The sequence below is a fragment of the Centruroides vittatus genome, unplaced genomic scaffold (genome assembly GCF_030686945.1).
Source record: "Centruroides vittatus isolate TY-2023 unplaced genomic scaffold, ASM3068694v2 contig_693, whole genome shotgun sequence".
Taxonomy (NCBI): domain Eukaryota; kingdom Metazoa; phylum Arthropoda; class Arachnida; order Scorpiones; family Buthidae; genus Centruroides; species Centruroides vittatus.
Window position 1 is genome coordinate 45,569 of NW_027122437.1, and position 13,605 is coordinate 59,173.

A 13,605-nucleotide genomic window follows, 5' to 3' on the forward strand; every position below is an offset into this window, starting at 1 on the left:
TCTTTATGCACTTACAGAATTTCTATGTTGTTGTAATTTTTTTTAATTTATTTTTTTCTAACAGTATAAATTTAACACTATCTTTTAAACAATAATTTACTATTTAATCTAACTGTATTAATCTCTAAATAACTCAAACTATTATCTACTACTTTTACATTCAAATTAAATAGTTTTATTGATCAAGTTGATTTCCATGGATATATATTACATGTAACACCAATAGTACGTCACTAATCCTATACCCGGATAGCGATATGGCGAATGCGACGAAGATGGAAATGTAGCAGTTGAAATTGTCAAAACTCGTATAAAACTAATTAAGGAATATGAATTGCAGCAAACGGAGAGATTCGTTGAATATGCTAAAACAGTGGATTTTAGAACACGCCTGTAAACACCGAATGGAAAAAGTTATTAAAGTTACTTTTAAAAGAGGTATTGAGACCCTACTGAAATGAAAGGAAATTTCTGGAATATCTGTCAATCCAGCTTTCATGTTTGTGACTCTTGTTGAATGTTTTCAAGAAATTCTTCATAATTATATCCAAAAGAAACAAGAAATAATGCGGAATAACAGTTTTAGTATTTTGATAGCAAATTTGTTCGAAGATTTATATAAACAGAATCGTTTCATATTTTTCAAAATGTTTGTAAACATAGTTACCAGATTGAAATTATTGGAAATCATGCAATTAATGAAAGAAGAAAAAGATTCAACATTTATCGTACATCAATGAAATAAATATTTTCCTCACTGGAATAAAACAACACAGGAAAAAATTCAGAAGTCATTTAATTTATCTAATGCTGTTTGTCTTAGAAAGGCCAGAAAAGTCATAACTGTATGTCGCAGATTTATACTTGATCTTTTAATCAATGATGTTAGATGGAAAAAATATGCAAAAAATAATTTTGAAGAAGATACGAAAGTTTTGCACTTGTTGTCAGTGAAGAATTAAAAGAAGATATTAATATTTTGATACCAGAATTACCTCTTTCACCTATTGAACAGATACTGAATGAAGCAAATGATGATCTCTCCAATTCATTCGATCCATTTGTTCAAATGTCGTTAGAACATCTCCATGTTGACATGGATCAAGATGGTTTTCTTATCCTTCTAGCAAGTTTAGATCTTGAAACTGAATTTCAAGTTAATCGAACTTCGTTGGCTAGCATTTTAGACATTATCAGTGATTCTGCATCAATAACAAGTGACTGAAAGTAGTGACTTAACATTAATGTTAAGACTTGACACAAGAAAGAAATTTATTTGAAGAATTTATTTAAAAAAATGCAGATGACAGTTTCATCGTAAACAATGAAACAGTCATCAGCATTGCTTTGATAACTGATTATACCACGGGTTTTATTAATCGCTTAATCAATTATGATCATGCACAAATCTGCTAATTTAGGTCCTAAGCAGGATCCCATTGCTATACCTTCTGATTGTTTATAATATTTATCTTGTAAATAAAAAAAAAACAAAAAATAGTTATTTAACACTAACTTGATCTGTTGTTTAACCCAATCTGGGAACATTACGTAGGACAGGAAATTTAAAATTAATTCTAAATTTATTGAAAGATGCATATTGTTGATATCGAGTAAAGCTACTCTATCGTGTTCTTTCATAACTATTGCTTTCGTATTCATACACAACCCTATTTATTAGGATAACTACTTCAATCTAAATTAAAGTTGGGGGTAGAAGCGTTATTTTATATTACAAACGTTTGTTTACTTAAAAAATTTACTTTGAATTACAGTTCATACACGTGGTTTAGTAGCTGGATATTTATATGTTTATACTTCCTATTAATTCATCTGTTAACCTTTCATTGTAATAGATAAAGCTATTAGAAAAAAATACTTCATCTGATTTTACAAAAATCATGAATTTTGTAATATATCACTAAACTTTTATATTCCTATTGTGTACACCATTTGTCACGAGGTCAATTATGTTTGTAATAATACTTCTACATGTAATTTACAAATTCAATTTCCAGTAGAATGTTACTTGTAACACATTTATTTAAATTCGTGGGTTTAATTAACAATATTGCTAAAATTATCTTTTACTAATGTCTGTTCTATCGCATGGATTTTAGAAAATCATAAATAATTTGTCTACAGTTTTCATATGTTTTTACAGATAATTCGATATTTTATTCACATTCATTAGAAATAGAAATCATAAGGTATAAAATAGTCATATATTAAAGTCCTATTGTTTAAAGATGTTAATTTATCATATTTTTCTCTACGAGAAGCTTCCAGCATTCATTTAATAAATAATGTCAATTCAGTAGAGTTGAAAGGAATTGAGCGTAAAGAAGTAAGAGGGTAACAAAATTGCGAACATAGAGATAGATTACGGTGTTTGATTTTTGTTTCATCCAGAGGATGAGTGCCTAACTGATATATTTAAAAAAACACGAAAGTTTCAATAGCAGTTGATAATTAGATTAAGGTAGATAAAGTCGCGGCACATTTTATGAAGGACCACAGAACTTGAAACTGCATTGAAAGATACTGCAAAACGTTTGTTCCTATAATGAATTTGTTCGTTTTAACAGCAGCTAGTTGGTGCTTTTACTTAAAAATGAATTTTAATCATTTTAAGCATAAATAATGAAAACGACATGAAAGGGTTCATCACGGTCATTAATTCGGATTTAGAAATTGCTAGAAGTGTAGATGAGTGGTAAAACGAAATTTAAAATCTGCTTGTGTAATAATTATTGAATATGAAAGTGAATCAAATTTTGAAAAACATTATTTAAAACTTATTTATTTATTTCGAATATTTCTTATCATCAATAGAACTAATGTGAAACAAATTTTCACGATTTGTAAATGTGAACCACCTACCCTCCATTTCTGTTCCAACATATATAGACAACATTCGTGCCAAAAATCTACTCCATTGGTGAATATTTACTGGTAGCTCAATGTCACTGAAGTTTCATAGGTTCCAAATAGTAAGGATGAGCATATGGCAATCACAAGCTTCAGCCGCAATGTATTCATTTTAGTACAACAGTTTGTAAAACTGTAGTTGGTCATCTCAATAAATAAACCATTAAATTAATCATTTATTAGTTACATTACATCTCACAGAATTAATTTCTGTCATGACTCGTGATCTTTATTTTGTTGACATCATCAAGTCTTGCTGTAAATGTTTTCCCGTTTCTGGTTGAGGCTGATCAGTGACTCATATTGTTTACTTCAGCACCTATTAGCAATTTCGCTTGTATGAACAAGTTCAGACACATGTTAAAGGACTGCCGATATCATCAAATGCATAGACTATATAATCCAGAAACTGCTCAAGCAAATCACATAATACATTTTTGTTCATTTCGGCTAAGTTATTAAACGATAGATATGGGCAGCAGCAACTAGATCTATAACTGAAATGTATCTCCTTGGTTCAACAGTAACTGAATTAACCGGCAACAAGTTGCCATTCTTATATCAGGCTCTTAGTTTGTTTTTACATAACCATCTTTAACTGAAACGAACTATCAGGCAGTCGTCAGCAGTTACAGTCAAAAACCTGGCAATATTTTATGAAATGGTAAGGATCTCAATGATGGATCCAAGAAACTGCATAACTAAACTAGAACGAACATGTGAAGAATGGCGTCTGCTAAAGAAAACACAAGAAGCGACAATCTGTAACACAGCAAACAAATGAAGCTGAAATTGTTAATAAACAAGATGAGAAATGTCAAAAACATTTCTCATCTTAGAGCAGTCGAAATGATAAAAATTCCAGAGGATCATGAGTTCTTGTTAGCTCAGCGTGAGAAAGGACGTAAAGGGTCAACGGTAGGTGTGGATGAAAAATTAGCTGCAAAGGAGAAACGATCAGCACAAACAAAGGAACAGATGCTGAACAGAAAACATACAATGGAAAACTTGAAGAGAAGTAGTGAAGAAATAGCAGACCTAATATTCTCAAGCAGCAGCACAGATACTGAAAAAAAGAAGATGCAAGCTGTAAAGGAGATAGAGTAACTACTGAGGGAGCAGTTGGAAACAGATTATCCAGACAGCAAGAAAGAAAATTCCCTGTTTCTACCAAAATAAACTGATAAAGCTACATTGAACGTAGTACTGAAAATTTCAAATTTTGTGAATTGTGATGTTTAAAAATTTTTTCGTTGCACTTCGGTTTGTAATCCGTCAAGTTTTTGAATATTGTAGAGTCCACGTCACCATTTAATCTGTCTGTAATTGTCCAGAAATGAAACAAGTCTGGATTACAAAACAGATCTTGTATGTTTCACGTGTTATAAATTGCTCTTTTTATGAACTTTGTGGCCATTGAATTACCTGTAATATTAATATATCAACTTCAAATTTCTTCTGTAGTAATTTCTGACCAGTTGGAATAGTTCTAGAAGACAAGCACAAAATAGTGAGCAATTTATTATTTTCCTGTTTTAAGCACCACCCTATCATCATCAAGCACACTTTTTTTGTTAGAATATTAAATAGTCATAGTAAATAAATTGATGGAAGAAATGTATTGATAATTACAATGTATTGATAAAAAGAAAGCCAGATTTCAATAATAATTAATTCTTCATTAATATATTATTCAGATATTCTGTACTCTATTAACTTCAATTACTATAGTTGGGCTTCTGACATGTTTCATTCACGTTTGTGTAATTCTTTAGAAAGGTCGTCCATGTTCGTATCTAAACTAACAACACAAAACTGTTTAACTTTAAAGATATACTAAAAATTATTAATACTAATATGGAATTGCTTGTAATATTGAAGTTGAACCGGAAAGCTGCGTTGTGCGTGTTTCACCAACAAATTCCGAAAAAAAGGACCCGATCATATGGTTCACAAAAAGTGCATCTTTACTATTGCTGTGCATATTCTTATCGAAATGTTAACATTTTTCAAGTACCTTACTATGGTGAAAGCATTTTTCAACATACACAGTTTTTTGGATTTTAAATATGTTGACTGATTTTCAGTCAATGAACAGAAATTATTAATGCACCACTGATCGGTGAAACACGAATTCTTGAAAATTTGTAACTTGAAAATTATGATTTAATTAAACACTCAAACGTTTCGACAATCAAATTTTTTTAATATGGAAGAGTACAATTAATGGGCAGTCATATTCGTCAACTCATCGAACTGTTTGCTTCTTAATGAACATCCTTTTTGTCCAAGAACACCGGTTAACTGGATTACGGAAGATAACACCGAATAAAGACCACTTACCATCTGTAAATTTATTACGATATTATTATGACATTTATTCATTTCTATTACATCATAATAGGACTTACTCTGATCAAAAAATTTTTCTTTACGAAAAAGAATCCATTCATACTTATTCCGAAAGGTCTTCCGCCAAATTTTTTCATAAAATCGATAATCTGTGTTCAAGACGAAACATATTTCGTTAATAACATTATAATATTTATGTTATTTGTTAATATTTACTTACTTTAAATTTATATTCCAAAGGCAGATTACTAGAAGAGAATCTTCCCACAAAAGTGTAATTATCGTACATCTGAAATAAACACGAAACCACGTTTATATATAGTAATTTTTACGATAATACAAAATACTTACAATTGAAGTTAGAATCGATAATGCCCTAGAGACTGCAATACATCCGATTAAGAGAATCACGGCAATAATTATTGTAACACGTTTCAATACTGGTACCATATCCACAAATATGGCGCCGTACAATACAAATCCTGTCACGTAGATAAAATGAGCATAAATCGCCGGAAGAACAACATCCCATTGATTATTAAGAAAGATGAAGAAACTTTGTATTTCAAGATGTTTGTATATGAATCTTTCCAAAAACGAATTCAACGAAGCGTCGTTGTTGTTTCTCTCTGCCAATTGACACGTCATCACGACATATTTTTTTCCCAGAATTACGAAAATCGTGACAAATATGGCGATAATCGAAAATATCTGACCGACACAATAAAAGGCCCATATTGACAGAGATAGCGTACAATAGAATGCTTCCATTTCACCAGAATTTGTAAGTAAACGGGAATAACAAACAGTGAATAGCAGTAAAGAAATTATTATCATGACGAAATAAAATAGTGCAAGTATTTTAATTAGGTGTGATTCCATTTCCATTTCCAATTGGTCTTCTTCTCCGTAACTGCTTTTAGGAAAGTGGAGCGATAATTTTCTTTTTTTCGTGACGCTGAATTAATAAGCAACGTACATCGATATGATTAATATTACAAAAATTTTCTGTTTTCCGTAAGTCATTTTGCCACAATAAACCGAATCCATTGTGGTAATTAATGTTAAATGAATGACGATGTACCACAAAAATACTTCAATAATTCGAGCATACCAAAGGAAAGTTGTTGAACAGGCATTTAGATGACAGCACGGATGGAACAAGTCCACTCCAAATACTTTAACAGCGGAGAGTAATGGATACGTGATACGTGAAGGACAAGCGTGGCGTTCAGAGTTAGCAGCATGAGACATTTTCATAAATTGTATTGTTAACGATTCCAGAAAGTGAGAAAGAAAGCAAATAATAAGTAAATAAGCAAATATGATTTAAAATTATTTAACTTTCATAATATAAAGGTTGTTCAAAACAGTGTTCGCACACCAGTGGCGAAGTGAATAAAACCACTGAAAATTGTTATACGAGTTCGTGCATAATGAGCAGGCTGTTCATTTCTAGTTTCTTATGTTTTTTTCAAGTATATGATACGTTGAGAGGTTATTTTTCCGGGAGAAATGTCTTTTTGTCAGATCGTCGTGCGTTGCGTTGCGTTGCCTTACACATCGAAACCAAAATTTAATGAAGTAGAATTTATTATTTTCGACATTTTGTTATGAAACAAAAAGAATCTGAAAATATTATATAAAAAATGTAAAGAAATCTTATTAATTTTCGCATTTCTGAGAAACGTCTTGTAAAGTCTACACTTTTGTTGACAATAAACCAGAACGTGTTGTCTAACTTACGTGAAAGAATTCGTTCAAGAATTGAACGCTTTCAAGTAAATTGCTTAGTAATAATTTTATCATCATTATATGTCATACTAGCTGACCCGGCCACGCGTTGTTGTGGCTCAAAATGTATCTTTTATAAATGTGTAACACTTCCCCGTGGGGGGAATTTCAAAAAATCCCTTCTTAGTGTACAGTACATTCGGAGCCAGGATGTACATTAATTTGTACCTTTTAATAAAACTGAACTGAACTGAAACTGTACAGTACATTCTCTTGACATACCCTATTAAAACACAATCAAAAACGCGTTTAAAATAGTATAATAAAAGCAGAGTTCTTCACAGTAAGCCTTAATCCTGTCCCTCTCCCCGCTGGGGAATATCGAAAAATTCCTTTTTAGTGTATATTCTGTTGACGTACCGTATTAAAACGCAATTAAAATGCAAAAAACCACATGTAAAATAGTATAAATAGAAGCTGAGTTCTTCACAGTAAGCCTTAATCCCGTCCCTCTCCCTGCTGGGGAATATCGAAAAATTCCTTTTTAGTGTATATTCTATTGACGTACCCTATTAAAACGCAATTAAAAACCCAAAAAACCGCATCTAAAATAGTATAACAGAAGCCAAGTTCTTCACAGTAAGCCATGATCCTGTCCATCTCACCCCCCAGGGGGGATTTCGACATGTATATTATATAAAAACACGTGTGTATTTGAATGCAACGTTGTGTCAAAATTTCAAAGGAATCGGTAGGAACAAACAAACGTTATATTTTATTTATATAGATAGATAGAAAATGATCTGCTTTAGTTAATTCTCACAGAGAAGCATAATGCCTCACAGAAAAGCAAACTTAGGTCGTCGGAAGTTAGCGCCATCTGTTGGACATAAAAGCCTTAATCCATATATAAATATATTTTTGAAAGGGGGGAAATGGTGGTCTTTACATGTGCCAGAAACCTTCGCGGGAGTGTATTAAACAACTTCCCGAAGTTTCGTGGCAATCGGATAAATGGTGTGGTAGTGCATGAAGGACAAACACACACACACACACACACACACAGACATACATTCATTTTTATATATATAGATAACAGTTCACAAATACATATATAAAGATATTTTTGAAGGGGGGGGAAATGTTGGTCTTCACATATGCCAGAAACCTTTGTGGGAGTGTATTAAACAACTTCCCAAAGTTTCATGGCAATCGGATAAATGGTGTAGTAATGCATGAAGGACAGACAGACAGGCAGACAGACATATTCGTTTTTATATATATAGATAACACTTCCCCCGTGAGGGAAATTTCAAAAAATCCCTTCTTAGTGTATATTCTGTTGACGTACCCTATTAAAACGCAATCAAACACACGTCTAAAATAGTATAATAAAAGCCGAGTTCTTCACAGTAAGCCTTAATCCTGTCCCTCTCCCTCGCAAGGGAATATCGAAAAATCCCTTTTTAGTGTATATTCTGTTGACGTACCCTATTAAAACGCAATCAAACACACGTCTAAAATAGTATAATAAAAGCCGAGTTCTTCACAGTAAGCCTTAATCCTGTCCCTCTCCCTCGCAAGGGAATATCGAAAAATCTCTTTTTAGTGTATATTCTGTTGACGTACCCTATTAAAACGCAATCAAACACACGTCTAAAATAGTATAATAAAAGCCGAGTTCTTCACAGTAAGCCTTAATCCTGTCCCTCTCCCCGCAAGGGAATATCGAAAAATCTCTTTTTAGTGTATATTCTGTTGACGTAACCTATTAAAACGCAATTAAAACGCAAAAAACGCATGCTAAAATAGTATAATAGAAGCCGAGTTCTTCACAGTAAGCCTTAATCCTGTCCCTCTCCCCCCAGTGGGGGAATTTCGACATGTATATTATATAAAAACACGTGCGTATTCGAATGCAACGTGGTGTCAAAATTTCAAAGGAATCGGTAGGAACAAACGAACGTTATATTTTATTTATATAGATAGATAGAAAATGATCTGGTTTAGTCCGTTCTCACAGAAAAACAATGCCTCACAGAGAAGCAAACTTAGGTCGTCGGAAGTTAGCGCCATCTGTTGGACATAAAAGCCTTAATCCATATATAAATATATTTTTGAAAGGGGGAAATGGTGGTCTTCACATATGCCAGAAACCTTTGTGGGAGTGTATTAAACAACTTCCCAAAGTTTCATGGCAATCGGATAAATGGTATGGTAATGCATGAAGGACAAACACACACACACACACACACACACAGACATACATTCATTTTTATATATATAGATGAGAAAACATTAGTCATTAAATTGATATTGTTATTTGCTCTTTTCTGGATAAATCGACAAATATTTCATTATCGTAAATGCCTAACAAACAATCGTTCACTTAAATTACAGTCCATACACGTGGCTTAGTAGCTGAATGTTTGTATGTTTATTCTTTCTATTAATTCATCTGTTAATTTCTACTGTAATAGATGACGTTTAAATAGTTTAGACCTACTATAAAAAATACTTGATCTTATACTACACAAATCACAAGTTTTGTAATATAGCACTAATCTTTTGAATTTATAATGTATGTAGCATTTTTCACGAGGTGAACAAAGTCTGTGGAATAAAACTTTAAAATTCAATTTACCAATTCAATTTTTAGTAGAAAGTTATATAAATTATACATCCACAAGAGCCGAATTATCGGGCTAGAGTTGGCTATAATAAATAAATAATAAATAAGACAATTTGGCACTAGAGCTTGGCGTTAGGCGCCATCTCTTACTAAACTTAATAATTATAATTAAATTAAATAAATAATTTTAATAATTTGGAACTGGAGGAAAAGAAATCGGCCCGAAGCGGGACTCGAACCCGCAACTTCTGCTATCCGTGCAGACACGTTACCAGTTACGCTACCCGGACCTTCAGTCCGATCGCCTCCTCCAGTATAAATAAGCTAACATGACGACCATCGACGGTCATTACAATGCCGGCTGGGGACACATCAAGTGCCCACGTCCTCCCAAGGCACTCAACCGTCGATGGTCGTCATGTTAGCTTATTTATACTGGAGGAGGCGATCGGACTGAAGGTCCGGGTAGCGTAACTGGTAACGTGTCTGCACGGATAGCAGAAGTTGCGGGTTCGAGTCCCGCTTCGGGCCGATTTCTTTTCCTCCAGTTCCAAATTATTAAAATTATTTATTTAATTTAATTATAATTATTAAGTTTAGTAAGAGATGGCGCCTAACGCCAAGCTCTAGTGCCAAATTGTCTTATTTATTATTTATTTATTATAGCCAACTCTAGCCCGATAATTCGGCTCTTGTGGATGTATAGCTTTCTAACGGGTTAGTTGTTATTTATTTATAGTTATATAAATATTGTTAACGTTCATTTGTTGTGAAACCGTGTTGTACTAAATTTTTTTTTAGAAGTGTTGAACACGATGTCGTGTTCAATATTTCTAAAAAATATTGTTAAATTATCGATATTTGTAAGTATAACTACATTACCAGTAAACGTGTAGTTTATCTTTATGATCAAATTTTGGAATATACATAAAAAAAACATATAGTATATTTCCTATTTCAGTAGAAGTTACTTTTAACACATTCATTTAAATAGGTGTTTTGAACAATGTGCCTAAAATTATCTTTTACTAATGTTTCTTCTCTCGTATGGATTTGAGAAAATCATAAGGAATTTGTTTTCAGTTTTCATATTTCTCTACAGATAATTTTATATTTAATTCACAATTATTAGGAATAGAAATCATAAAAATGAAAGTAACATTTACTTGATATGTTTATAAAAATAATAAACTACTACCAAAGCACATTTTTTCCTAAGAAGTCTGCCGTTTGACGAGTATTAGAGATGAAATCCCCAAATTTCAAACAAAAAACTAATAATAAAATAATGCTTCATTATCTATTTCTGTGTTAAGTTGTTATTTTTAGTTTTTAAAAAAACCTGTAAAGGGAAATGATTTCCGGAAAAATTTTTCGTGGTAAAATTCTACTTATTTAAGTGAAAGTCCTCGTGCATGGTATGAATGTTTTAACTATTAGTCACGAGAAGACATCCGGAAAACTCCTCACGTTCAGTGGTTTCAGTGTTCAATTGTATTATTTGTCCGTTGCTTACTCGGCCATTAGTAAGCAACGGATCAGAGACAAAGCAAAATATTGTTTTCGGAGTAATGCGGCATTCCATATATAGATATATTTTCTAATATAATATAAAATTTTATCTGTGACGTGAAATCTTTACCACTATGCATCACAGAAAATTACCTAGTTACGCCAGAAAAAAAAGGAGGGGAATAAAAAGGAATCGCTGCAAGAAAAGAACAAAGAGTGGCCTGTTTATGTTTTTTTGCTTATAGTGCCTACAATGAGTTATGCTCATTACTCGTTTGTATATACACTATATCTATATATCAATTATTTGATAATCTTTAAATTAAAACACGCAGGAGGAGAAGCGATGCTTGGAACCCTGCAGTATTTGTGACTTTTATGTGTAAGACATTAAGGGGATAAGGGAATAAGGTTTTGATTTTATTTTCAGCATATAACGCTATTTTACATTTATATATACTTTACAGGTTCATTTATAACTGTTAATTACATTTTCATCGTAATGATTACTATTTTTCTTTTTAACTCTTTTCGCCCCGTGGCCACTAATTTGTCCCTTTACTAAGCTCATTATGACTTCCATCAGGCCCACAATGAGATGACAGGGTGGTGAGAAACTGATCCCTCATATTTAGACTGTCCTCCAAAAACTTTCTGGGATTTTAAGACCCATAAGGATTCGGTCCCGCATCCGTCCAGTGTTGTACGCTACCATCCTGACCACTGGGCCAAATGTTAATATTTTTGAAACATCTTTTTTAATTTTGATAAAAGCACTTTTTAGTATACACATTTCATTGAACATTAAATCTATTGATTAATTTCCAGCCAATGAAGACAAATGATTGATGCATCACTGATCTGTGAAACGCGAATTCTTGTCAAAACAATAAAACGTTTAGACAATCAAGTTCTGTTAATATGAAAGAGACCGGGTTAATGGACCGTCATATTCGTCGATACATCGAATTGTTTGCTGCTTGAAACACATCCTTTGTTTACAAGAGAATCTTCCCGCAGAAATGTAATTATCGGACATTTGAAAGAAAGAAGAAACCGTCTGTATATATGGTAATTATTACGTAATTAATACTCAGCTACAATGCTTGTTGACTTACACAACTACATCTTATCTCACCGAAAATTATTTATTAATTGCAACCATCGTCTGCATCTGCTCAACCATCTTCAAGTTTTCAAAATTTGGAACATTGGAACATTGGAGCGTTCTTTTTTGTATAGAACAGCCGAAAACACATTTAGAATACAGAATTATTTAGAACATTTAACTATTCGAATTTAAAAATACAGTATTGTGTATACAATTTATATATATAATATCAAAATAATAAAATAGATAAACAGGAAAAAGAAACAATATAGAAATATTACATTCAGAGTATCAGATTTTTTATTGTATGGGCATCATGTACTGTTTTCTAATAAGTTTTTTTCGACTATATATTTCCATGCTGTGGATAATACTTTTAAGGAATGAAAAGAAAAATGTTACAAAAAGAGAGCAGGCAGGAGTACACAGAATATCGTAGAAAAATGAACAATTGTGTTTGGAGGAAGAATACATAGGAGTTACAAACAGAACCTTAACAAACGTTTTAAAAACACGTGTATAATATAGAGAAAAGGCAGTATTGTGCGGCTTTATATAGAAAGGCACAAAGCGAAGGATCAGAATTCGAATCGGATTAAAATACCCGAAATACCTCTCCAGCTGAAATGAAATTGGAATTATAAATAATCAATGGTACAACTTCGGTAGTACATATCATGTAGTTTAAACGATACACAGGTCAGCGTGACCCCGTTCAAAAATGACACACAAAATCGTTAATCGTTCCCTATCATTTACTCTCGTCAATAGGTGTAGTTGCTTGCTGTTGCAGTGAGTATTAAAAACTGGGTTTTCATGTGTTAAAATCGCCATTCCATCTCGCATTCGAAACTCGAAGCATCGATGTTACAATAAAACTGAAAATGCACTATTCACAATAAAAGTTTAATAACAAGTAAAATTCATTGTTGAAATTTTTTGACTTATTTAATTATTTCAAACAACGATATAAACCTTTTAAAAATTTTTCATCGTTTGCAAGATTCACACATATTTAAATGTATTATGGCCGCATTGCTTCGAGAACAGTAATTCGCTTGGTCTGTAGTCGTCTGCCCACTATTGGTCCAGTAGACAAAAGCACTGAACACTGACTACTGGTCACGTGGCGTTTTCCGGATTTCCTCACGTATGTAATAACTAACAGGGATAGTTTCCCATAGAAAGTGCTTCTGGGAGGGATTCACCATTGACGGACCATAAATATGTTACGTTCATTAATTCATTAATGCAATTCAATTACCTAATCGTCATCTTTAAATTCTAAAACAATTATATAAATGTACAATAGTATACAGTATATAAATCAATA

At 32.4% G+C, this 13,605-nt stretch overlaps 1 pseudogene; it reads left to right on the top strand.

Annotated features, from left to right (window-relative positions):
• Window positions 1-277: 277 nt before the first annotated feature.
• LOC136980311 (uncharacterized) lies at window positions 278-1,103 on the top strand (annotated as a pseudogene).
• The last annotated feature ends 12,502 nt before the right edge of the window (window positions 1,104-13,605 follow it).